Source organism: Triturus cristatus, chromosome 10 (genome assembly GCF_964204655.1).
Source record: "Triturus cristatus chromosome 10, aTriCri1.1, whole genome shotgun sequence".
NCBI classification, from domain to species: domain Eukaryota; kingdom Metazoa; phylum Chordata; class Amphibia; order Caudata; family Salamandridae; genus Triturus; species Triturus cristatus.
This window is the reverse complement of record NC_140593.1, coordinates 647,885,392-647,911,438: the sequence shown is the minus strand read 5'-3', so window position 1 is coordinate 647,911,438 and position 26,047 is coordinate 647,885,392. Positions and strand designations below refer to the sequence as shown.

General features: G+C 43.5%; 1 protein-coding gene across 2 annotated transcripts in view; it reads left to right on the top strand.

Moving 5' to 3' along the window:
* LOC146789845 (syntaxin-binding protein 4-like) overlaps nucleotides 1–26,047 on the top strand; it is a 1,170,683-nt gene that overhangs the window by 91,943 nt on the left and 1,052,693 nt on the right. The window lies entirely within an intron of this gene.

Below are 26,047 nucleotides of genomic sequence, written 5' to 3'. Positions count from 1 at the left end.
CATACACCTATACATCCTGTTACACAATGCCACTCATCCATAGAGTTACTCACACACATAGTCACTCATGCTAATAAACAATCAAACATACATTTACTTGCATATACAGTTATACACACACCACCACACTTACTTCTACGGAAACTTACACATACTTAGTCTTTTAAACAATCACTTATAGAAATACATACTTATTCATACAGGAACTCTTTCAATCTCTCACTCTCACATATACTCCAATAGTCACATATACTAGTTTAAAACATATGTAGTTACTCATAAAGACACTATTGAGACAGTCATTCACTCACTAACACACCCATACACACACTCATCCACCCATACAGTCCTGCACACATGCTGTCTTCAACACATACAAACAGTGAGTCACTCATTCATGCAACTATGCACTACGTAATACCCCCCACCGAACTATGCAGACACTCAGACTGATACTCAAAAAACCAACTAATAACCTATATAGACACCCATGTAGCTACTCACCAACCCATGCAGCCACTTATACACAAAGTGAGAGACTGATACAGATATTTACATATTTAAACATTACTCACTAAGCCATGTATTCACTATGATACACTTAGTCAGTTACACAATCAATTTTTCAAAAACAAATCATCCATTTAGACACTTATATACCCATTTATTCTTCCATCGACATTGAGATATACATATATAAAACATATTTAATTTTCAGAAAAACACACATTCACTGGATGATGTCATCAGTGATGTCATCAGTGATGTCATTTGAGATGTCATCAGTGATGTCATGAGTTTTTTCAGTGAATTTCTGAGGTTTTTTAAATGCTAATTCCTAACTATAACGTGCCTGAAACCTATGGTTTTTTCTGTGAAAATATATATATATATATATATATATACACACACACAAAAATTATGAAATATGGCAGAACAAAATAAAATTATGAAATATGGCAGAACAAAATAAAATTATGAAATATGGCAGAACAAAATAGTGGCCAGGTGGCAGATTTTGGGGATGAGTACAGCATGGAGGGGAGAACTGGAGGCAAGTAGGGAAAAAACTGAGAAAATGTAAGGGACTTGTGGAGAGAGTAAGGCAGAAGTGGAGGTAAGAGAGACAGAACTAGCGATAGAAGATTAGAGGCTGGGTAAAGATGAGAGGCAAGTGGAGCGGACATATGGATGTAAAAACATGGAACCAGCAAGAGACAGGAAGAGCCTGGTTGTAGGGAAAGGGCAGTGCTTTAAATGGGCCAGCACTCACAGGTACTGACTACTGACACTTCTTATTTTTATCACTATACGTACTGCACTTCTCTACTAATAGGAGAGTACCGGTACTCATGAAAGGTAGGCGGATTGGCTGCAAGTGCTGGTGAGCACTAGGCTTTCAGCGTTGGAACCTATCTGACAGCCAAGGCCCACTGTATTCCTGAGCTGAGCTGAGCTGCGGCTGAACTATTCAGCGTGGGCTTTTTTGCATGATGTCCTGTGTTTACCATCACACTGTGTTTGACAGTGGAGGCCCCATTTAAGCCCTGTGCTGTTAATCACATTCAAACTATTGTGTAGATTTGTGCAAACACAGGTATGGAGGCAGCAGGCTGATAGCGGCTATTAAAAAAGCCATGTGAGGTAAGGAGTTTAAAATGGCTTTAATCCCACCTGAGACTGTGTGAGTGTTTATATATGGCTGTGTGCTTGCCTGCCATGGGCATAACAAAGGCCCCCACTGCGTGGGGGGACCCCAAGACCCAGGGGGCCCCCCAGCATAGTACACTTACTGGGCCTGACTCTAGGACCGGTTAGTTTGATGTGGTTGTACACCGTGCACGCAGTGATGGCGCTATGCACGGCGGCGTGCCATTAAAATACCCTCTGAGGCTCGGTTCGCACGGCTGCAGCCCCTGCATGTGTTCACATTTGGTGCTTGCTGCGCCACTGGCTGCGTGGTCTTCAGTGTGGGGGAAGGGTGTGTTAGTCATGCGCAGTGTAAATTGCATGTGCAACGGCGCCAGCGGTCTGCGCCTGCCACCGAAACTGCAAGGTTGGGTGAATACAATCCTGTTGAAAAGGCACTGTATATGTCACCCTGCGTGCAATGCTACACCCACTGAATGTGCAGGTATATGCAAGTGTACTTTGAAGAGGGCGGTTTATTATTACACTGCGTGGGCATGCATGTGCTAGCTATGTGTATAGTACAAGGTGTGATTTTGTACTTCCGAGAGGATTCGTGTTTCCACTGTGCGAGCAGGCTCTTCAGAGGGCGGCAGCACGAGGGTACCCTCTAGCATCTAATCCTGGTCCCTAGTGCTGAGCAATGGTGAGTGACACCCTTCTTGGACAGGGGGAAAGCCAATGAGCTGCATTGGCTCTACAGACCCCCATATCTCGCTGTATTACACAGACCCAAAACAGAGGACCCTCCAAGGTCTTCCTCAGAACCGAGCATTCCTCGTGAATAACGACACAAGGGAGCGCCCTGTCAAAAGAGTGCATCCTTCCAGCTAGGGCTCCCTTGTTAAAAGTTCACACCGGGCCACTGGATTTGGTCTTGAAGTAAATGCCAAACCAGATAAAAACCAATGCTTCTGGCGAGTTAACTGCTTGCACATGACGTCCACGGTAATCTGCAGGGAACCAATTGGAATCTAAACTAGGCCCATTTGGTGACCAGCATTCCAAGGTTGGTCGGTTGAATAATACTAATCCTTGTTATGAAAAGAGCTTAAAAACAGCAGGAGGGAAGTCGAAATCCATAAATATAAAATATGGTATTAGTGCTGTAACATTCCAGCCGTATTCATTCAAATTTATAACAAAACAAGAAAGCCAATACAGCACACCAAAACGTGTATTCAAGTAGATCATATTAGATTCGCGGTTTTAATACAGCGTTAATAAGAATGACCGCATTATTTTCATTTCATCTTAATGATAAGCTCTGAAATTTTTGGAGGGTCCTGCTTGGAGAGATCTTTGACTCTGTTTACAACATTGAGATATTTACGGATATCTTAATTGTACTAACCTTTGTATTTCTGATGACCTTGATTGAGTTTATTTGATTTGTTGAATGTTTGCTTTTCCAGCCTTGAAAAAGTCATTGTACCCACATGTACAGACGAAACACATTGGCTGCTTTGTTTGCTGGGAACTAATTTTGAGAAGTGAACCAATAAAGGATACATTTTCTACGATAAAGAGTCTTGTGGAATGCCCTTCGTGTCTTGAATACTGGTTATGAAACATTGCAGAACTGCATGGACTGACTAATTGGTCAACACTAAATAATTATCTACTTGCAACAGAGATTAACTCATATGATCTACTTGAATACAAGTTTTGGTGTGCTGTATTGGCTTTCTTGTTTTGTTATGTATGTGCATATTTTACATGCCTATTGCACCCTTGGGTAGTGGGTGACTCAAGCCAGCTAAGCAACCTGCTGTACTTACAGCAAACTAATATAATATCCACGCCCTGTACTGTCACATATTCTACACCACTTCTTATTGATGTGCGGTTTTTCCTTTTAGGGAACACTACTACCCATTTGTTACAAGTTCATTCAAATGTATGTTTACCCTCTTTTCAGGGTTTATGTATGTTTATTTTGTGCTCTGACAAAGTTAAATTTGCAACTTTTATATTTTCACATGCTTTTAAACGTGCACACACACTGATGCATGTGGATGACTGTCGGGTTGTTGCAATACGCTAAAATAAAAACATTCAGTTTATTGCATAGACACATGCACAAATAAACATTTATTTAAAGAAATCTCATCCCTTTTTAAGTTCCCGTTGCTTTCAGTCTGCCTAGACATTGCTCTGATTGTCTTTTTAAAAAAATGAAAGGTCACTCAAAATAAGTGACAGTTTTGGGAAATTTATAGTTCCTAAAAGTAAATATAGGCAAGGAAACACTTTGTTTCCCATTTGTATTTCTATGTAAACATCAGTAAAAGAGGAAAAGTGGGAACGTTAGCTATAGTTACTAAATGTAATGTCAACAAGTGTATTGACTTCAGAAGAATGAAGGGCAGAGTTGGCCCTGTTGGGGTTTGAATTCATAGTTATCAGGTCATGCCAGTGTCAAGAGTGGGATAGTACCCTGATCACCTACTAGGGTAGGTTGCTACTCTATTGGAACTTTTGTTTGGCTAATGTATCAGACTTTGGTCTCTGTACTCACAAAATATGACATAAAACAGTACAGAAAGTCTACTGTCATCCAACGACATGTACCCAGGTAAACAACTACTTGCATTAGCGTAGCAAGGATGCCTGGGACTAACCCTGGGGGTAGTTCGCGAAGTAGCACTTCGCGAAGCTACGCAAAGTGCACTTCGCACTACGCAAGCTACGCGTAGCACTTCGCGAACTGCGTAGTACCTTGTTCGCACTGTGCCAGATGTCATTTTCAATGATTGCACAGTGCGGACAAGCAACCGGCACTGTGCAATCATTGAAAATGGCATCTTGCACAGTGCGAGCTGTAGTTTTCTGCTGCTCGAGTAGATTTTTACTCGAGCGGCAGCTTTCTCAACGCGAACTGGTAGTTTCTCATCGCGAGCGGTCGCGAGCATACGCAACCACTCGCAATGAGAAACCTGACCTCCTCGCGTTGGGAATCTCACCGGGAGGTTTATTTTCCAAGCTCGCGATCGCCAACTTGATGTTGCTGATCGCGAACAAGGAAAAAGTCTCGCCGGGATGTCATTTTGCTTGCTCGCGGTCGCCAACTTGACGTTGAGGACCGCGAGCAAGCAAAAAATGACCGCAGCACTACGCAACACTACGCTACGCGTGTTTGCACTGTGCTAAGTGCAATTCGCGTAGTGCGAAGTAGCGCGAACTTCGCAAACTACGCGAGCGTAGCGTACTGCTTTGCCCAGGCTTACCTGGGACCCTGGTGCAAGCAAGGAAAATGTCCCACTTGACTGCTGTTTTGGTAGTAAATAGAGAAAATATCAGGGTTCAATGGACCCCTAAAGGCACTGCGCATGGTGCCAGTGCACCTGCTGCACAAATGGTAGCTATGCCCCTGGCTACTTGGTGAGGAACTACAAAGTATACTCACTGTGTAAGCAGCACCCAGGAAAACCAGGGACAGCAGCCACTGAGCATGCTCACTTTGTGCAGCAGAAGGGGAGAGCTGCAGCTTTTGAGGAGAGCTGCTGGGTGCATTCACTGTGTGAGCAGCTCCCCAGCAGCTGTTGAGAGGATCTGCTGGCACCACCCCGTAGAGAGGAGAGATGCAATGGGATAATGACTTAATGTTAATGGCACTAACTGGGCATGATGATCTGACTGCAAGATGGCCACCTCCCAAATTCTCGCAAATCCTGGGGGGAGAAATCATACCCCTTTTTGGAGTGCTCTCCTGCTTGTCTCTTCAGACTGAACTGCTCGTACTCTGACTCTACACATTGAGAAGTCACAAGTGGTTGCTCAGTGCATGTGTTTGTGTGTGTAATTGCATGTAAATCACTGTATTGAGTTTAGAAGCCACAGGCATGCATGTCTGTTCTCTGCATTATGGAGCTGCAGAAAAGCCAGGACTGATTCTCTTTGCACGAACCCTCAGAGGCCTGTAGCCTAAAATTCAAGGAAGAGGTCAACATCACTTTCTTAAATGAATATGTGCGGTGGGCTACACACAGTGGAGCTTTAAAGACCAAGATGAGAAATATGTTTCAGACCTGCTTTTCTTTCTGGACTTAGGATAACAGGACACCAAAGCAGTTTGGGTGCGACCAGCATTATTTCTATGTGGGGGTTGGAGGGTATAAATGAGCTTCACAAGGATTATCACATTTTCTATTAACTTTTGCAACATTTTAAAAGCTTCTGACTGACCACCCTGTAGTAAACTGGGGAGTGGCTCAGGTGGAGGATCAGAGTATGAACATCTCCCCCACCCCGCAATGTTTGCTATATCTTAGCATGTTTGAGGTGGAAGCTGTGAGTTTACACTGGCATACTTCACAACTGCCGGCCACATTTGGGACATGACCTGGACATAGACCCATAAGTAGAAGAAAACAGTAAAGGTCGTGTGTGCTTATTATCCATCAGAGTCTAAACTTCTGAGGGCTCTCCAGAGACAGAGCACATCTGGAAGTACGAACACATCGAGAAGACAGACATCCTGCAAGCGTACATGGTACAGAACGTGGAAGCAAAGGCAGGGGCGTGACGCAAGCATATCCTTCAGGAGGCCCCCTTCCACTCCGAGGCCAATGAATGTCTGTGCGATATGGGAGCCTCAGGGGGCCCTTTGTTACATTCTGCAGGGGGGCCCCACCATTTTGCGTTACGCCACTGTTGCCTGCTTGTGTATGTCTGCATGTGTGTGCCTGTTCTTCTGTGAGAGAAAGAGGGAGAGGATCAGGACACTCTCAGGAGATATTTTAAGGGGACTGTGTAGAATGCTTTTGTGTATATGTGTGCTTGTTTCTTTCTGTGTGTGTGTGTGTGTGTGTGTGTGTGTGTGTGTGTGTGTGTGCATGATTGAGAATTTATAGTATTGTGCCAAACAACAACAAATAACAGGATGGCATTATAAAAAAGCAAATATTGCAAAACAAGGAAATGTTAAAATATCACCCTGTCGTTTGGCTTTCATTTTGCGGAATGGGTTAATCTGTTTTGTTGACATAAATGCATTTTTCATGTGTTTTGATATGTGCTGCAACTGGTACAGAAGTCATTATGTATGATCATATTTCCCCGTAGCCCCGCCCCTAGCCCGACCCACTTGCCACACCTCTAGCTCATTTTAATGAGTACCTGCACTTATTTTTTTCCATTTAAAAGCACTGACTAAGGAGTAGTCGATTGGGGTGCTGGGAGTATCGGCCGCGGGTGGGGCATATGCGGCCTTGCGCTTTCCCATGCTATTGCATAAACCTAAAATAATCAGATAACCAGAAGTAGGTAAAACAGATTTGATCCTGCTCGACACTCAGGTAACCAACCCGGTGCTCGTGCAGTACAATGGGCACAGGTAAAGGTGAAGCGACTGTACCCCCAATATCGCCAGTATCTTAACAATGGGCCACGCACCTCCTACAACTAAACCACATCAAACTTGATAACTGAGCACGGCTCCTGTTAGGGATTTAGCAGTGGTCTTAAATAGTGTCCAGCCTCAGTTCGTCTGCAAACGTAACTCCGATATTTCAAAAGTCACGTCTACAAAGTAAAGAGGGGCATATTATCAAGAAACGGTGTTGAAATTATCGCCGCTTTAGCGGCAGAAGCTAAAGCAGCGATAATGGGCTTGATAATATGCCCTTGAGAATTCCCATAGAAGCCCATGTTCTGATGTCAACATGGGCTTCTATTGTACTTCTCTGCGGCATATTATCAAGCCAATTATCGCCGCTATAGCGGCAGTTTTCTGCTGCTAAAGCGGCGATAATTTTAACGCCGTGCTTGATAATACGCCCCAGAGTACCTTGGCTCGGGCTTTGCCCGGTCGTGTCCCTAGCTGCGGTATGCTGAAGTGCGCTATGTAGCGCTTCAAGGGCTGCCAGGTGCTGCAAATCCCAGGGACCGCCTCCTGGGGCCCCGGGTATTTGTGGTACGTGAAGTCAGTACACGAAGACAGACACACTCATCCCAGTCTCCCCTCCAGTGATTTATCACATGTCCTAATGATAGTCGTGTTCACCCTGCTCTTTCCTAATGAACATCTAACTCGAGCTTTCACCGCAAGCGTTTAGCTGGTCAAATTTCATGGCTAGAAGTGAATTTAATGGTCTTTGTGGAGGTAGTTTTCCATTTGATTTTTCGGTGTAAGGTGAAATTATTTCATGCAAGCCTTGCAAACGTGAAGGCCCATGTACGTTTATTTAAAGGGTGTGTTACTTGACTATATTAAATTATAAAAATGCTTTAAATAGCTCTCAGCTCATTTGCTTTTTTGAAAGATTGAGGGGGAATACACAAAGCCAGCAAGGCAACACATGAAAGTTTGGTGACTACATACTGGGTAGATTTTATGGAAAAGGCAATAATTATTTGAATGATGGGAAGCCTTATTGGCCCTGGCAGACGCTGTTCATGGGTGGATTTTATGTAAAGGGCGCAATGCTGCTTGGGAAGTGGACATATTTTTGGGGGAAAGAAAGGCGCCATCTGAGAGTTGTAAGACGTTGTGGATTTAGGCCTGCACCACACATAGAAAGAGGAACATGCTTCTGAGGATTGTTTTTGTGCAGGAAGGTGTGCCTACAACACATGATGAAAGGGTGCCTGCGTTGGTGCTAGGCAGCCAAAGGTGGGCCAGCACTAGGAAAGGACAGGAAAGCACCGTATTACGGTAAATACGATGCATTCCTGCCCTTTCATGCAGTGCAGCAAGGTGTGCGCTGCGTGAAATAATGTTAATTCTGGGCCTGAGCCCACAATTTTCTGAGTTTGCCTAATCACCTTGGTGTGTTATACCTTACACCTGGCATATGCTTGTGAATGCATACTCGGAGTTCAAGCTGGCGGTGTGCTATGACAAGAAGGGGGTGCGCTGGTTGAAAATAAGCAACATTACCAGTTAACAATGAAGATTACTGTTCTGTAGGTCACTCGAGAAGGTCTCCAGGTGACCCTTCAGCTAAGCTGGCTAATTGACATGAGACGTCTGCCCGCTTAACTCCTGCTGCCAGTGCTTAGATTGTAAAAAAAAAAACAAGTGGCAGGGGTCAAAGGAGAAGTCCCATACCATGCTTGTCTCACAAGGGGACTCTGGAGAGTAGAACAAACGTGCATGGGCAGACTTAAGACACTTTCTTTAATTTCACCATGCCTCTTCTTCCTTCACTTTTTTTTTTTTTAAACTCTTTTTATTTGCAAAAATAAACTTGTTGGTCATTCCGCATTTAGATTCACAGATATTACAGTGTTGCATCCACAGATTCTTATACAAATATACCACTTCAGATGTCGTAGTACACAAGATGGTAGCAGTACATAAATCATTACGGCGTTAATGTTTCGTTAAGGGAAGGGATCATGGGAGGTTCACACAGATTTCCGCCGTACTCATTCCATTTTGACCAAACTGCCACCCATTTCCGGGGACAACCCCGGGCCACATAGACTGTCTTCTCTTGCAGCATGCACCAGTCCATGTCTTTCTACCATGCACTTAGCGTTGGAGGTGTTCCCGCTCCCCATAGGCGTGCTATATTGCGTTTTGCAATTACCTGTCCAAGTGTTGCCCATATTCTGCCTTTTACGGAAAAGTCTGTGGGCTCCCAGATGTTCAAGACTTCCTTCACTTATAAATTCAGAAGTACCTCCAAGTAACTCACGGATTCCTGTCATACATCTACATACAGATGTATGACAAAACAATCACTGTGTTGAGGGACATTGCCTGCATTTGCCTTGATTCCTGCTATGTGGTGTTATCATTTTTAATGTATACACCTGCACTAAGGTGAGGCAGTTGAGTCCGCACTGTCATACTTAACAGCTAGAAGCGTCTGGCTAGATGGAATTTACAAATATTTACTACTGGGTTGCTTTCCGTTACGCTAATTTATTTTCCAAAAATGTATTAAACAGTTTCTTTGATAATCTACATCCCCTTTCACAAAAGAAAGTAATAGTGTACTTAAAACACAAAAGCGAATTTCTGTTCTTTTTTTTAATACATCTATTTGCAGTTTTTATGCGTAACATAGAATAACATTAATGATGCAAAGGAATACAGCAGCGGCACTAGAAAGCGGGAGTCATCACCATGCAGCCAGACCTCCTATTGCATATATTTGGAATCTTTACACCTGTACAGCCACCGTCCCCAGATTCTTTGGTATCTGTTTATTTTTTTATGCCTCCCCTCCAATATTGGTCATCTTCTCTGCTCTTGTTGCAGTAATCCATGCCTCTACTCCAAACCCACAGAGAGGCAGCTCTGCACTTCTTCATACCTGTGCTAAGTCTCTTTTGGCTCTAAAGAAGCCAATGCATGTCTTTTAGTGTCTCCCCATCCCTGCAGTATTCCCAGCAAAACAACTTTTGGGTCGAAAGCGGAGGGTGTATGCAGCACAGCGGCTAGGACAGCACATTTCATTTGCCAGTAACTTTGCATGTTGAGCCAATCCCAAACAATACAATTAAAAGTCCTCCCCCCGAGGTTCCCTCAACGTGCATATGCATACTTTTGTGGCTTACACTTCCATAGTCTGTCTGGACTGCAGTATACCCTAGTGAAAGTGGATTCATCTAAGATTGGAAGGGATGGCGGGCACTCTGGATGCCATCTTTGCCTCCTGCCACTCCTCATCTCCTGTTTCACTCACGTTCAATTCACAGATAGCCTTCACATCTGGCAGGTGATCAGGAGCATTAAATCAGAGGGACCTATATAATCTCCATGTTCCCTTACGGACTTTAGGCCCCATTATCAACTTAGATTCCAGGAGGTTGATTTCCAGGACCGCCAAAAAGTCAGCTGGTATGTGTCTAAACATGGCAGAGTTGGAAGTACCAGTAGAACTAGGAATTATGTAGCACAAACTCCTGGGTAAGGACTTCAAAGGACTTGATAGGATTGTGCTCCCAGGCAAAATATACCACTAATTCCACCACTTGTTTGAGCAAGGTGCCCAGCCATAAGGGGGTTTGGGACAGGGCCTCGTGCCAACACAGAAGTGGGAGTCTTGTGATGGTAAATAGACATAATATCGAGAAAAAAAATATCGAGTGGACAGAATATCGAGTTTTTAATATAGAATGGACAGAATATCGAATTGCCAAAATATAATGGTGAAGAATATCGAAAATCAGGTAAGAAATATCGATTTCAATAATATAGAAGTAAGTAATATCGACAGTCATAATATAGTTGTTAAAAATATCGAATTTTTGATAGTGTTTTAAGTGTTAGTATATGTGTTAAAAGTATGTATTAATATTGGAATGTATGTTAGAATATTTTCAAAGTAATGAATTTTATGTTATTTTATTTTTGTGTAATTTAATTCCGTAGCGGGTCGTGGTTTTATAGGGGAGTAGGGTGGGAAGTAATTTAATTATAGTACATTAAATAATAATTTATAGGAATTATTAATTATTTTTAATTTAATTTTGCGTTTTACTTCTGTAGCGGGTTGTGGGTTTATAGGGGAATAGGGTGGGAAGTAATTTAATTGTTATTAGTTAATTATTAATTGGTATTGAAAATTAATTGGTTGTTGATTAATTATTAATTGGTAAATAATTTGTATTAATTGGTAATTAATTTGTATTAATTGTTTAATTGATAATTATGTTAATTGTATTCATTTAATATTTGTAGCGGGTAGTGTGTTTATAGGGGAATATGGTGGGAAGTAATATAATTGTAAATAATTAATTATTTAATTAATTTGTGTATATCGTTAATCAATATATTATTAATTAATTAATTGGTATTATTTGCATTTATTAATGTTTGTTATTGAAAAACAATTGGTTGTTAATTAATTATTAATAGGTAATTAATTAAACAAAAATGTATTGGTATTTATAAATAATCAATTATTAAATCTTGTGTGATTGGTAATTAATTGTAATACTTGTTTTGGTATTAATAATTAATTAATTTAAAAAAAAATATTAATTTATTATTTTCCCTACTATTGCACTTACTTGAGTGGGAATAGTAATTTTTACCCCTACGCTATCCAATGCTTTCCCTATTATTGCACTCTCTGGAGTGGGAATAGTAATTTTTACCCTCCCGCTATCCAACGCTTTCCCTACTGTTGCATTCTCAGGAGTGGGAATAGTAATTTTTACCCCTACGCTATCCAATGCTTTCCCTACTGTTGCACTCTCTGGAGTGGGAATAGTAATTTTTACCCCTACGCTATCCAACGCTTTCTCTACTGTTGCACTCACTGGAGTGGGAATAGTACATTTTACCCTCCCGCTATCCAACGCTTTCCCTACTGTTGCACTCTCTGGAGTGGGAATAGTAATGTTTTATCCCTACGCTATCCAATGCTTTCCCTACTGTTGCACTCTCTGGAGTGGGAATAGTAATTTTTACCCCTACGCTATCCAACGCTTTCCCTACTGTTGCACTCACTGGAGTGGGAATAGTAAATTTTACCCTCCTGCTATCCAACGCTTTCCCTACTGTTGCACTCTCTGGAGTGGGAATAGTCATTTTTACCCCTACGCTATCCAATGATGTCCCTATTATTGCACTCTCTGGAGTGGGAATAGTAATTTTTACCCTCCCGCTATCCAACGCTTTCCCTACTATTGCCCTTACTGGAGTGGTAATAGTAAATTTTACCCGCCCGCTATCCTACGCAGAAAATATTGAATATTTTTAATTAATAGTACGTTAATATATATGTATTATTTTTTTTTTTTACTTACATTAATTATTTATTAATTTTAATGTTATTTAAGTATTTTTAAGTATGTGTCAGTTAATTATATGTATTATTTCATTAATTTTACATTATTTTTAAAACATTTAAAAAATTCGATATTTTGACTAACTATATTATTTACAACGATATTTTGGATTCTATATTTTTGTACTTTCCTGTTTGGAGATAGGGATACGATATTTTGGTATTCTATATTTTGGCATCGATATTTTTGTAAGTCTATATTTTTGTAGTCGATATTATGTCAGTGATCCCTTGTGATATGCGATAACGAATACAGAGGGCAGCGCCCATGTAGCAAGCATAGCATCCTGAATCTGTCAAGGGCGTCCAACTCCCAAGCAGAGTCATGCCTGTTGCCCAACAGCCGGTCCCCTATTGGTACCAGTTGCACTTCCTAATGGTATAGTTTTAGGTGGGGGACCCCAAGCTGCCTTTGTACGTGGTGAAGACTCACTTGCCAGATGAAACTTTAGCAAGCTTTTCAGCCCTAGAGACCGAAATCAGAGATTGCAAGTCTTGGAAGAAACTGGGTGGAAGTATAGATGGATTCTGCCAGGTATAAAGAAAGTGAGGGAGTACCACCATTTGGAAAATGGCCCCCTTACCCATAACTTGGCATTGAATGGAAGTTGTGATGATGCTCCCATCAGCTGTACATTGGTGGACTGATCCCAATTCACGGCTAGTCCAGACGCTTCTCCATATATACGCAGCATCTGCTTCAGCCGCAGCAAAGAAACGTGGGGGCACTGGAGGAAAAGAAGCACGTCATTGGCTTATTGCAGCACTTTGTGTTCTTGCCCAGTGGAAGCTGGTCACCTGTACATCTCTACGGATCCACTCTGCCAAAGGCTCCATCTCTAGTATGAAGAGGAGCTGGTAAAAAGGCATCCCTGATGGGCGTCCTATTAAATGGGGGACTCCGTTGAGACTCCCATGCAACATTGAGGCATCATATGGAGCTCGTAAGAGGGCTGGAAGCCTAGGTCCAGTGTTATGCTCTGGAGCATCTACAGCAGAAGGGGTGCCAGTGCACAGTGTCAAATTACTTTTTATAGTTGATTAGAAGGAGCGTCGCTGGACCCTGAAGCGCCAAGTCTAGTTAGTGCGGCCTGAAGTTGGAGCAGACAGTACATCCTGCTCCTGCTGGACATGAAGCCCCATGATCTTCGCAGACAGTGTCCCAGTCAGTTTGGCAAGTCTAGTGGCCAACATGTTAGCTGACAGCTCAATCTCCACATTGAGTAGAGGATAGACCGTTTGGAGGTGCATTCCTCTGCAGGTATATTGAGTTTAAGGACCGTAACAATTATAGCACGCTGAAGATCTTTAGTTAGGGATCCTGTATTACCCAGTTCCCGGCAGAGTTCCAGTATGTGTGGAGTTAGTATTAAAGGGAACGTTTTGGAAAACTCAATGGGAAAATCCTTGGATGCTGGGGTCATCCTGAAGGGGGAGGCAGTTATGGCTGCCTGAATCAACTCCAGTGTTCTTGGCAAGTCTAGGTTATGTTAGTCCACAATAGAGAGGGTCCGAATCACCAGGTCCTATGCAATGGGGCACTGCTGCTCCGGTTTGGGAGGGGGCTTTGATATGGTATAGCTTGCGATAGAAGCAAGCAATTTATGCCGTGATCTCTTGGGATTGTAGGACCACCTGGCCATTCTGACTGTGGACAGAGAGGACTATCAGGATCCCATTACTCACTGGGCCAGCCAGTACAGGAGCTTTCCAGCCTCATTATCAAATAATATATTCTATATGGGACATATATTTTGCTAGCTTAGCTGTGTGTAGTAACTTCTGGCGAAAAGTCTCACGGAGGTCCTGCAGCTGTTCCGGACCCTGCTCTGTCTGGTTGGAGGAGGTGCTTGTTCCAGAGAAAGGATGTGGATCTCCAGCTCAACTATTTCTTTCTCCCTGTTGCATTCTTGTCCTCGGGTGGTGGAGAAAGCACTGCCTCTAACAACAGTCTTGAAGCCTCCGATAAAAGAGTCAGTGAGAAAACAGATGCATTTTATATGAAGTAATCCTCAATTATCTCTCTCAGGAGGTCTGTGAAAGACTCCTCTTTGAGCCACCATGCATTTAAGTGCCAAATATGTACCCCACCCAACTATGTTGAGGTCCCTGAAAGAGCACTGTGACAAACCTGGGAATGGTATGGGCTCCAGAATTGTAACTGCAGACAGGACAGGGAGCTGAGTGGTATATGCAGTATCCTGGTGAGTGAAGTGAGGGAGTTTGTATCAAGGGACCTATCCATCATGTCATTAAAGTCTCCTCCCAGAGCCAACATTCCCACCAAAAGGTCAGTAAGGTGGCTGACAGTGTCTGCAGTGTATCGCTGATCAAAGTAGGGAAGGCACATACACTGTTAATGACCCATGTGATTGCCTCCAATGTTCCCTCAAGGACCACATATCAGCCCAACCCATCAGTGTATGTTTTGGTGACTTCCAGGGAAGGATTTATGAAGAAGTATTGCTAGCCTTATATAGCCTCTTTTGAAGCCAGCGTGGTATACCCTGGCAGGCATCTCTTGCATCAAAAGACACATGGACATCTTTTGACATATGACATCATTGTCTCTCATTTATTTTAGTCAAGGCAGCCATTAGCATTCAGGGCATCAGTTTATACTGCCCGAAAGTGCCAATCCCCGAATGCATCATTAAGGTTATAGTACATTAATGCTTTGAACATAGTTCAAACCGTTGCTCTCAAATGTAAAGAACACAACATCATAACTACACAGCTGCCTCCCTCTCCATTATTTCTTCCCTAAAGCATCGTTTACCCTAATTGGAGGAAAATGCCAGTTTTTGACATGGTCACCCCCACTTTTTGCCTGGTATATGGTGCAATTTTGACAGAAGTGCACTGGGTTCCTGCTGTCCAAGTCCCCAGTTCCAGATCTCTTTCCCTAATCTGTACAGTTGTTCCTCCAATTGGCCATATCGCTAGCACCCATGTACGTCCCTAGTAAATGGTACCTCAAAGGTCCCTAAGGGCTGCAGCATGTATTGTGACACTCTAAGGGACCCTTCACCTAACTCATTTAGACTGTCTTTGCCCGCTGCGTGTCTTGGTTCAGATAAAATTGAAAACACAACATGGCACACATCCCTCTGTGCCCTGCCTGCAGTAAAGATAAGCCACCCTGACAGCAGGCCTTGCAGCCGTAAGGCAGTGGGCACTATACTACATGTGTGGGCATAACTGCATAAGCAAATGTGCCCCTGTGATGTCTAAGTGAATTCTTAGATATCACAAGTGAACGGGCAAGCCATTTTAAGTACATGTGCTGAACACTGGTAAATATTAGTTCCCCAGCTACATGATGGCTTCACTGAAATCTATGGTGTTTGGTATCAAAGACCTTGTAATAATAAAACCACACTGATTCCAGTGGTGGATTTATAAATACATGCACCCAGAGGGTACCTTAGACGTGCCCCGTGAAAACCTACCAATCTTTAGTGTGCTGGCTGACTGGTGCAGACCAGCTTGCCACCCCAGGCAGGTTTCTGACCCCATGCAGGGGAGTGCCTACCATCTCTGAGGGCAGAAACAATGCCTGCTCTGGCTGGAGGTGTTGTCACCTCCTCCAAGCAGGTTGGCTAAGTAATCAGCATATCAAGGCAGGAGGCTTCAAAGGCTTCTGCTGCTTTTGATATGTGATCAAGGCTTCCCCAGGCAGGTGGAATGCCAACCCCCTGCCCAGGGTCCATTTGGCACCAGGACAGGTGGAATATTAGATATGCAAGGAGGCATGGTGGCAGTTACACCCCTAAGGTGAGCTGCCTGATGTGCCCTCTTTAGGAAAATTCTGCCATCTTGGCGATGGCAGGATTAGAATCTTTGGGACAGGGTTATGTCCACTTCCCTCAAGAAGTTACTATGTAGGGGGTGTAATGACCCCAAATGGTACGTAGCCCATTGGCTACCACCCTTTACTCCCCTTAATGCTCCTAAATCTAGTATTTAGGGGAGCCCCTGGCAACAGGAAAGCAGATTCTTATGACCTAAGAATGACACCGAAGAGCTACAAAGAGCAAGACCTGAGGAGCAATAACTGACTTGGCACCAACCCTGCTAGCCTGCCTGCTGTCCCCAACAATTGCACCAAAGATTAATAATCCTGTAGCTGCTCTGCCTCCAAAAGTCTGAAAGGACTGCCAGCACTTTAAAGAGCAACCAGCATCTCCTGTGGAATAGTGGGGCTCCTTCCTTGCACCCAAGAAGAACTGGGAGGACTCTGGACCTCGAAAACCCGACATGGTTTGGCGCCTTCTTTTATGATCCCCACCTGCATCAGAATCTGCAACTGTGAGCTCACTCCTCACCACAACAGGGCCCACTCCTCCACCGACTCCCAAATCCAGTATGGGTAGTCAAAGACGGAGGTTTTCTCTTGGAAAATAACTTTCAATTTGGCGGCGTTCCGGAGCATGTACTTCACTACCATAGCTCAGAGCTTTTGCTTTGCCTGTTCTAAAATTATCTGCTGTCTCTGTACCAACCTAGTGAAGTCAGGAAAGATGAGGATTCTTGCGACTCGTGTTTTAGTTTACTTGACATACTAGTCAACTTGATGATAAGGTTCCTGCCTTGGTAGTTGAGGAAATGAGCAATGATAGGTCTCAGTGGGTTCCCAGAATGATGCTTCTGTGTGAGTGTCATGTGGACTTCCTCAATAAGAAAGAAGGGTGAAATCTGGCCCGGAGGCAGAAAGGTTTGGAGCCATATTTCAAGGAACTGCTCAAGCCAAGCTCCCTCTGTCCCTTCAGGAGCCCTAAGAAGTAAAGATTGGTGCACCACGACGTCCCTTGCATTTTTAGGTCAGGCCTAGGCAGCGCTTGCACTGTCTCTTTGAGACTTGCTCCATTCAGGATATGGGCATAAAGCTCCGCTCACTTTCCTCTTGCTCTTGTACCTGTCCTTTGTAAATGGTGGCTTTTTATTAGCCAATAGGCTTAGTAGACCCTCCTTAATACTGCCTTGTCTCTTGTAACCTCCCATGAGGAAACCCCCTGTTACATGTGTTGTTACTCCCTAGGTTTTAATTACAGCCTCAGACCACTATTTTCTGAAAGGGCTTCAGGCAGGACACACACTTGGTCCTATACAAGGCTGGCAGGGGTTACTTTACTCACATCTCATATTTATATGAGACCTTCTATAAATTTCCCTTCATTAGCTCCACACAGAGTACAACCTAATCCGGAATTAATATAATAATTCTTTTGTCACATTTCAAAGCTACTAATTGTATATATGGATATGGCTATTTGAATGTACTTGTGGTACTGTCTTGCATGCAATGCATTATGGGTAGGTTGGCTTTACGATATCTTCTGGTGGGTGCAGTACCATATGTGACCAAAAGAGGTCTCTTTCAGCCACATATAGTACTGCACTCTGCCTCATGGCCAGGTGAAAAACATTATACAACAACTCCAACAAATGTGATACTGATTGCATTTCCAATACAATAGGTCTCGCATTTGTTCAAGTTAGAGATGTTGGCGTTGAAAATTACAATGTTTTTTACTTTTGCTTTTCATGTAAGATCTGGTGGGATAGAAAGCTTTGGCAAAATCACGGCAATGGTGAGAATTGGCCATGGGTGGGTTTTTTTTGCACAAACGTTAGAGCATGATTCTTTTTTTTTTGTCAAACTGTTTATAGGTAAGCTCTTGTTTGAGAAAGTAAGTAGACACAGCTGAGTGTTCCTACTAGTGGCCTTGAGAGCTGGGAGTTGAAGCTGGTTGATCTGCCAGAATGGTGATTTTTTGAATTTTTGAAGGAGTTTCTTGATCAGAGGCTCAATTATGCACCCATATATGATCATCATAGAGAATTCCTTGCACCTCAAATAATCTAACCAGAAAGCACACATTAGGCAAGTCTTCCTCTTCTTGAAATGCTCAGAATCTCTGTAACTGTATTTCTCTGTAGGTATCTACAGCATAACAAAAACAAGCACTGGCAAAGTCACTAGGTCTGGTGTTGGCCACCAGTCTTTTGCGTGTTTTGGTGTGGTTTTTGCAAAACTTTATTATTGGTGAAGCTGCTGGGCCTTCATGAATCTGAAAAAAAACCTTTGGCTAAAAGCAAAAATATTTTTGGGGCGTCAAAAAGCACACATTGACATAGTAGTCCTTGGCACTTACGGGAGCTACTTTGTGAGTGGATGTCCTACTTGTAAAGGGCAGAATGCTGTCACTCATAATGAGGTTAGCCAGTGGCTCAAGTAGGCTGACCCTTCGGCCCATGCTGTTTGCTGAAGTGAGTGGGCAAAACGTGAATGACACAACAACAGACCAATGGAGGAAGAGGGCTGCCTACAGGCCCTAGAAGTATGTATATCATACCTATAATTTTTGTAAAATCAAAAGGTTTTGGCTAACACCATAACTAAAAATCTGCTTACATGTCAAAGAGCTAAATTTGAAAGGCTGTTTAGTTATCAGATACCCTCCTCAGATACCCAGCGAAAAGGACTTCAAAAGGTTGATTATGTGCTGTTCAGCAGAAGCCTCCTCTCAAGTACTTCCTAAATGAGTGTGCATCAGGCGCGCAACGCCCATTGGGCTCAAAGGACTTCAGCCCCCCCCCGTCGTGTGTGGCAGCCCGGACTAGGACAGCTTCCCGGGCACACACACAGCCGCACCCAAGTACTAAAAGACCATTTGCTTGTTAATGAGGCTTTGTTGTTTTTTCACCCATCTAGAGCCCCTACATCTCCACTCTGACTATTGCTGGAAGAATTAGCCCCCCCCCTGAATTCTTTTCTTAGCCCCCTTCCCCCCCGCCCCCCCGGAAATCTTTTCTGAGCCCACCCCCCAAAAAAATGTGCCTCTAGATGCGCCTCTGGTGAGCATCACCCACCATGAATATTTTCTATACCTAACAGTGACATGTAAAGGATGTTGGGACTCAAGCAAGGCACCTTTTGGAACTTTGTCTTCAGACCATCTTCGGATTTACTATCCATTTTTAAGAACAGCCAAAGCTTAAGCTGCTGGTGTCCACTAATCAACATCAACTAAGGAAATCTTAACAATAATTGATAATGAAATTCAATGTCAAACTATCTACTATCTGCGCCCATCGCAGGAAAGGCACAGTGAAAGAGGTAAACCAATAAACAATCGGCATTCTCATTACATTTTCGAAAAACAAATCACTGCACTAAGGATTTTTGCCATTCCATCTGGCGAAATATATACATTTTCGCCTTAATTCTCGCCCCCCTGCTATGTCCCTCCTCTCCTCCTGTTTGCATACTCTCCTCTCGGCGATCCACTGTTCTGAAGATTGAGAGCATGAGACAGAGGGACAGAGAGGTAAGTGGAGTGGGATAGTGAGTGATGTGAATTACAGGAAGAAGGGATCCGGAGGCAGAAATGAGGTACAAACACAGGAGAGGTCTGGTGAGATACATGAGAAAGACAAGAAAGCCAGAAAGAAAGATGGGGAGACGTAGAAGAGGGAGAGTTATGTGGGAGAGGATGTAGCCTCGTGGACAGTCCAGCCTGGCAGATGAAGTGTGTTACCCAGAAACCGGTCCCAGGATGCTTGTTTCTGGTTCAGGGAAGACCTGGCTTGGCAGTTCGGGCTGGACTGTTTTCATGAGGCACAGGGTCAAGACTGATTTGCGTATAGCTAGGTCTGAACTGAGGTGATGAAGTGAGCTAAAGAATGATGATGGATTCAACCCAGATCTGTGACTGGGGGGTGAGTGTCTGAAAAGTTTTGGTTCTCCATCCATCATCTCCTTGTGTTTGCTTTACAATGTGACTGGCAGCAAAACATTATGGGGATGGGGGCAAGAGGATGGTTGGGTGTAAGTGTGGTAAGAGGGGATTTAAGAAAGTAAAGGGAGTGAAAAGAAGAGAAACTAGTCTCTCATTCATTGCAAAGTAAGATCTGACTTGAGCACTGGAAGGATACATCATCTAGTCAAAATACTGTGAGACCGAAATACTTGTAGGTGGGACAGACAAACAAATATGGAGAAAAGCATCAAATCAGATGTATGAACTTGAGCTAAACAACAAAACTATCAAATCATGAGCAAGGTGTTGACCCAAAGTTCAATCTATTTATATGTAATGTACTGGAAACAATCGTCCGTCAACAGATAGCTAAAGATGTCTGTCGCCAAACCTTTAAAAGGAATGAGTTGTGCTAATGCAGATAACCTTCCAAACTCGCTACATGAACCATACAACAACAAATAGATTAGCATTCTTTGACAGTGCTTGACAAAGTTGGTGGATTACTTTGATTATTTTCAATTACATCAGCTTTATTCTTAAAATGTTAATAAGTCCAGTTATTCTGTGAAAGTTGGTTTAATATTTTGTTTAGATTGTAGAAACATTGTTCTTTTTAAGTTGGAAAGGCCTGGTTATGTGGCTGCATTTAAATACACAAAATACATAAGGAATAATGTTTTACATAAGGAATAAAGGTTCAACGGTCAACACCACACCATGGACGGGTTATAGAAACGCATGCTGTTGAACCAGATAAGGTCATAAGTCCCAGATTGCCAAGCTTCCATAAGGTGATGGAGCTTCAAGGCGTATGGTCTCAAATCTCTGCTGTGGCTGGCAGTTCAAGCATTAACTTCCTTCAAAACCCTACAAAGTGCTCATTGTTTGTTGTACGGATCTTCTTCAGATTTCATCAATTTCTCCTTGGCCAGATACAGACTAAATCGACCTCTGTGGTCTCAGCAACTTCCTTAAATTTCCTTTTGAAATTCCTCTATTTTGTAAAGCTTGTTTAGGTGGACTCTCTTGTTCAGTACCGGCCCCAGCCCCTGGAAATCTCTGCTGCTTGCTCTAAGATCCATTACTGTCCATTTCTGATTCAGGAAACATCTAAAAATGTTTCTATTTGACAAGGCTTGTGCATAACCACTTTTCTGCCATCTATTTCTAAACTGTTCTGCTTTAAGCAGCAAGAGAAATGTCTGGGTTCTTGAACGCTCTGTAAATGATCTATAACATATTTTGGAGTAAGGCTCCATTAGGGTGAGGTATATCTGGAGCCTAAATGAGGATATCACAGAATAACCAGATCATCTGAAAATGACATATACTTTATATCTGTGTATCCTGCTGCTGTATCCTTGGATATGGGAACTTTCCTAATGAGAGAGCTGGCGTTACAACATGCAACTCTTATTTTTGTCTTGGGGACCTGTTCGCATGTTGTTGATTTTCTTCAAACAGTTGGTGGACTGCTAGAACTGAAATCCTTCTCCTCAAAATCGAGTCAATGGTTCTTGTTAAGCAGCATGAGAGGTTAGGAACCCAACAAGCGTGTTATACTCCAAGAAAAACTTTTCTTGATAAACCCAAGTCCTCAACTGGGTTCTCATTAGTCCATTTATTGTATATTTCTAAACAAATTTAGGTATATCATCAACCTTAGCATAATGGTATAAAAATACAAGGAAAATAGGATGAATCCAAATCTCTGGAACCAATTCACCCTATACAATAAAGAGAAGACCACTAGTACAGTTATTGCTACATAGATTATCAGAAGACAAAAATGTAAATTCGATTGCATCAGGCTCCTTTAACCCCTTCTGTGCCCCGCCCTTTCCACGCCCTGTGCCGGGCGTTTCATTAGCGGGCGGGGTTCATGACGAGATAGTCTCGTCATGGGCACAGCGCAACCGCGCTCCATGACGAGACTATCTCGTCATGGGCACTGAAGGGGTTAAGAAACCCCTGAATTCCCTAACTATCCCTACACTACTTAAAGGGAAGTGCTAATCTAGCAATGTTCGAAAGGAAAGCATAAAAGGTGTCAGCTGTCAGAGTCTTCCTAAGAAGAAACTCCAACCAGAGTCATGTAGCATAAAGCCACAATCACCAAGTGAGGTCTGTACCTCAAGGGGTCTCAACAAAGAGTGTGCACTGTCACTAACTATGATAAAACATAAGCAGCCACCAAGTACAAGCACATCCTACAGACTTTGGGTACATTTCTATTGTCCCAGCGTCCTCCAATGTCTTCTTCTGCACCTCCTGCTTCACACAGCAAAACATCCCACATGTACTTGGTGCCATCGCTGTCTCCATTGAGAACTCATCTGTCCTTATTTTTCGCATTCCTTCCCAGATCTTTCTATCTGCTAAAACAATAGACCCTTCTCTAAACTAATGAAGCCTTGTCCACCTGCAGTGGGAACACAAAATACATGCAACATTTCATGGTACAAGCAGAAATGCAAAGTTAAACGCTAGTCAGGGAAGTGAGTTAGAAATACTTTCCAGGCCACAGTTAGGCTAAAGTAGGATTACACAGCCTTCTCGGTAATTCCCAAACCATACATTATGGCATACATCTTATCATTATTGAGCGCCAAATTGTATCATATTACTATCACCATTTAAACGTTTAATCATTTTTGCAAACGTGTAAATGACATTCTTTACTTGGGTGTCAGTGTGAAATTCTAAATTGTCAGTTAAATCTCTAACACACATGGATGATTTGTTTAATTAGGGAATTACTTGGACATCTCAAAACTTTAACCCTTTTTAGTCCTACATTAGTCACACAGAATATATGTGAGTGCAGACTACCCATGATGACGATGCACTCCCATGTGAGTGCAGACTACCCATGGTGACGATGCACTCCCATGTGAGTGCAGACTACCCATGATGACGATGCACTCCCATGTGAGTGCAAACTACCCATGATGACGGTGCACTCCCATGTGAGTGCAGACTACCCATGATGACGGTGCACTCCCATGTGAGTGCAGACTACCCATGATGACAGTGCACTCCCATGTGAGTGCAGACTACCCATGATGACGATACACTCCCATGTGAGTGCAGACTACCCATGGTGACGATGCACTCCCATGTGAGTGCAGACTACCCATGATGACGATGCACTCCCATGTGAGTGCAGACTACCCATGATGACGTTGCACTCCCATGTGAGTGCAGACTACCCATGATGACGGTGCACTCCCATGTGAGTGCAGACTACCCATGATGACAGTGCACTCCCATGTGAGTGCAGACTACCCATGATGACGATGCACTCCCATGTGAGTGCAGACTACCCATGATGACGGTGCACTCCCATGTGAGTGCATTGCACTCCCATGTGAGTGCAGACTACCCATGATGACGGTGCACTCCCATGTGAGTGCAGACTAACCATGATGACGATGCACTCCCATGTGAGTGCAGACTACCCATGATGACCATGCACTTCCACTCTCAGTTAAGGGCGGGAGTCAAACCACGCTCCTCCAGACAATGCATACATTTTTAATGACCGGGGTTTCCCACCTCCCAGTCTGCAGGAGTTAGTATTTCAGGCCGAAATGACAAATATACAGGACAGGCAAATATTGTCTACCATTCCTCGTGTTGACGAGTTTTATTGAATAATGTATGCAGCTTGAACATGTGGTCAGCGGTGGGTGCTTGGGGAGAAACCCAATCTGACATTTGTGCGCACGAGTCTGTTTTCAGAAAGTGCACTGTCATATTATACTGCGGCAAGGGAGCGCGCACAAGCTGCTGCTGACACAGATCCCATGATAATTCCTACGATGAAGCGCTTCTCTTTTCTGGGTCTGGCTAGCGCAAGGTTCAGCTTTCCAAGTGTTTTTTTTTGCATCTTTCATATAGCGCGAACTCGACCCGAAAGTATTGGAGCGCAGTACATGAGCACCGTATTTACATTACACATTTAGGCGGGGGAGATGAAGTGATTTGCCCAGAATCACAGGATTGTGAAGTGTTGGCAGTGTTGGAGCGAAGGATGTCGAGTGTGTTTGGAATGCCATTGACGGGGAGCGAACAGCACTCATCGTCATAGTGACATGAGGCCATGTTTCGTTGTACAGCACTAGCTTTCACTAGATGTTTAATGCAACGTGCTTCCCTAAAGACACGTGGCGCGTTCCACACTCTGCCAGAGTGTTTCAAGCGAAGGAAGGAAGGTGACAAATATTCAACGGCAATCACAGTGCAGCGAAGGAGCTGCTCAGTGACTGCTCGTACCTCTTCAGGATGTTTCACCAGCAGTCCCACAGCAGAAAGGATAACTTAACCCGTGACCTGTTAGAAGTGTGAATATTCAGTTGTATCTGACTGAGCTGACAAATACTCTTCCTTCACACCCATCAGGCAACATGTGGAACCCGACAACAGGGCCAAGGTAAATAGGCGATGGGCTTTAACTTGCCCCTGTGAACGCTCTGATGTGGTTGAGAATACTAAATGAGTATAATAAAATGTCCAAACCATCCCTATATGGAGGGAGAGGGTGTCCTATCTATAGATGATTGGCCATGGGTTCTTGTGTCAGCAGTTCAGATAGTCTGACCTGTACTTTTTGTTTCCTCTTGCTGACAAGCAGGCATAAATAATGTCATTCTCCTCCAGCTCACATTATATTCACGTTTCAGGGTCTGATTTTGTATGAAGGATCTTTAGGTTCTGTACACAGATCAAAATGGTTTCCTCAGTCAAAAGTGGTGACTACTTCTTCTGCCACACTACCGTCGTGTGGGGTCATTTAAGCAGAATATTAAAGCAGTTCAAAGCAAACCTGTCAAAAATGACTGTGGGGCTCAGATAAAGCAAGGATTTGCTATGTCAATAGGTCACGCCACCTATTGCCCTTGCCAATGTTTTTAGCAACACACTGCATAGTATTCACCATGCTGTGCAGCATGCTGTGTAGCATGGCTAAAGTGAAAGAAAGCAAGCAAAAGCCTGTGATCTGGCCACCTGTTTCATGTTGTAGGCCCGAGCACCACACGTGCGCGCACCTACAAAATGATGCATGCCTTCTTTTCATTTTAGTTACCCATCTGAGTTGGATTAGTAACTGAAAAGAAAATGCGTACTCACGTGATTTTTGTTTTAAGTATGCAGGGGCGGGGAGTGGAAGCAATTTCGGGGAGGGAGCAGGGCAAATGCCGAAGCAACATGGGGACGATGGGGGGACCGAAGAAAAATCAAAGAGGACGCGAATGGAACAAGGGGAGGGCTGGGGGCACAAAAGCAACAGGGGGAGGTCGGTAGCAAAAGAAATCTAGGGGTTTGGGGAAAACATCACAGAAAGAGCGAGTGGGGTGGTACAATGGGGAGAAGCCCATGGGTGAGCACAGGAAGGGGACAGGGAGAAGCAGCCAGACAACAGAGGGCAGCACAGAGTGCCAGGGCACAGAGGTGTAAGAGGAAGAGTTCTAGAAAACACATGACACACACTATACTCTAAGGGAGTGTTTCACACAATAGAAAAAAAGTAGTGCATGAAAAGCAAGCAGTGGAATCAGCAATGCCACCCAATCAAAGAGGCAATACTCCCTGGGAGGGACCAGCACAAGATTAACAACCTGGGACACAAATAAGAAGCAAGCAAATGAGCGTGACAAAGAAAAGCAACCAATGGTAAACAATTGGTGGGCTCCATGCCCCTCTATGTTCTTGGTAATCCACAAAGTATCCCGCAACAGATAGCACATGCATTGTCTAGTAAGCTCAGCCTAAAAACACACACATATGGGGCCTCACCTCTACTTTTTATGTGACGTGGTGCCTGATTCAAAG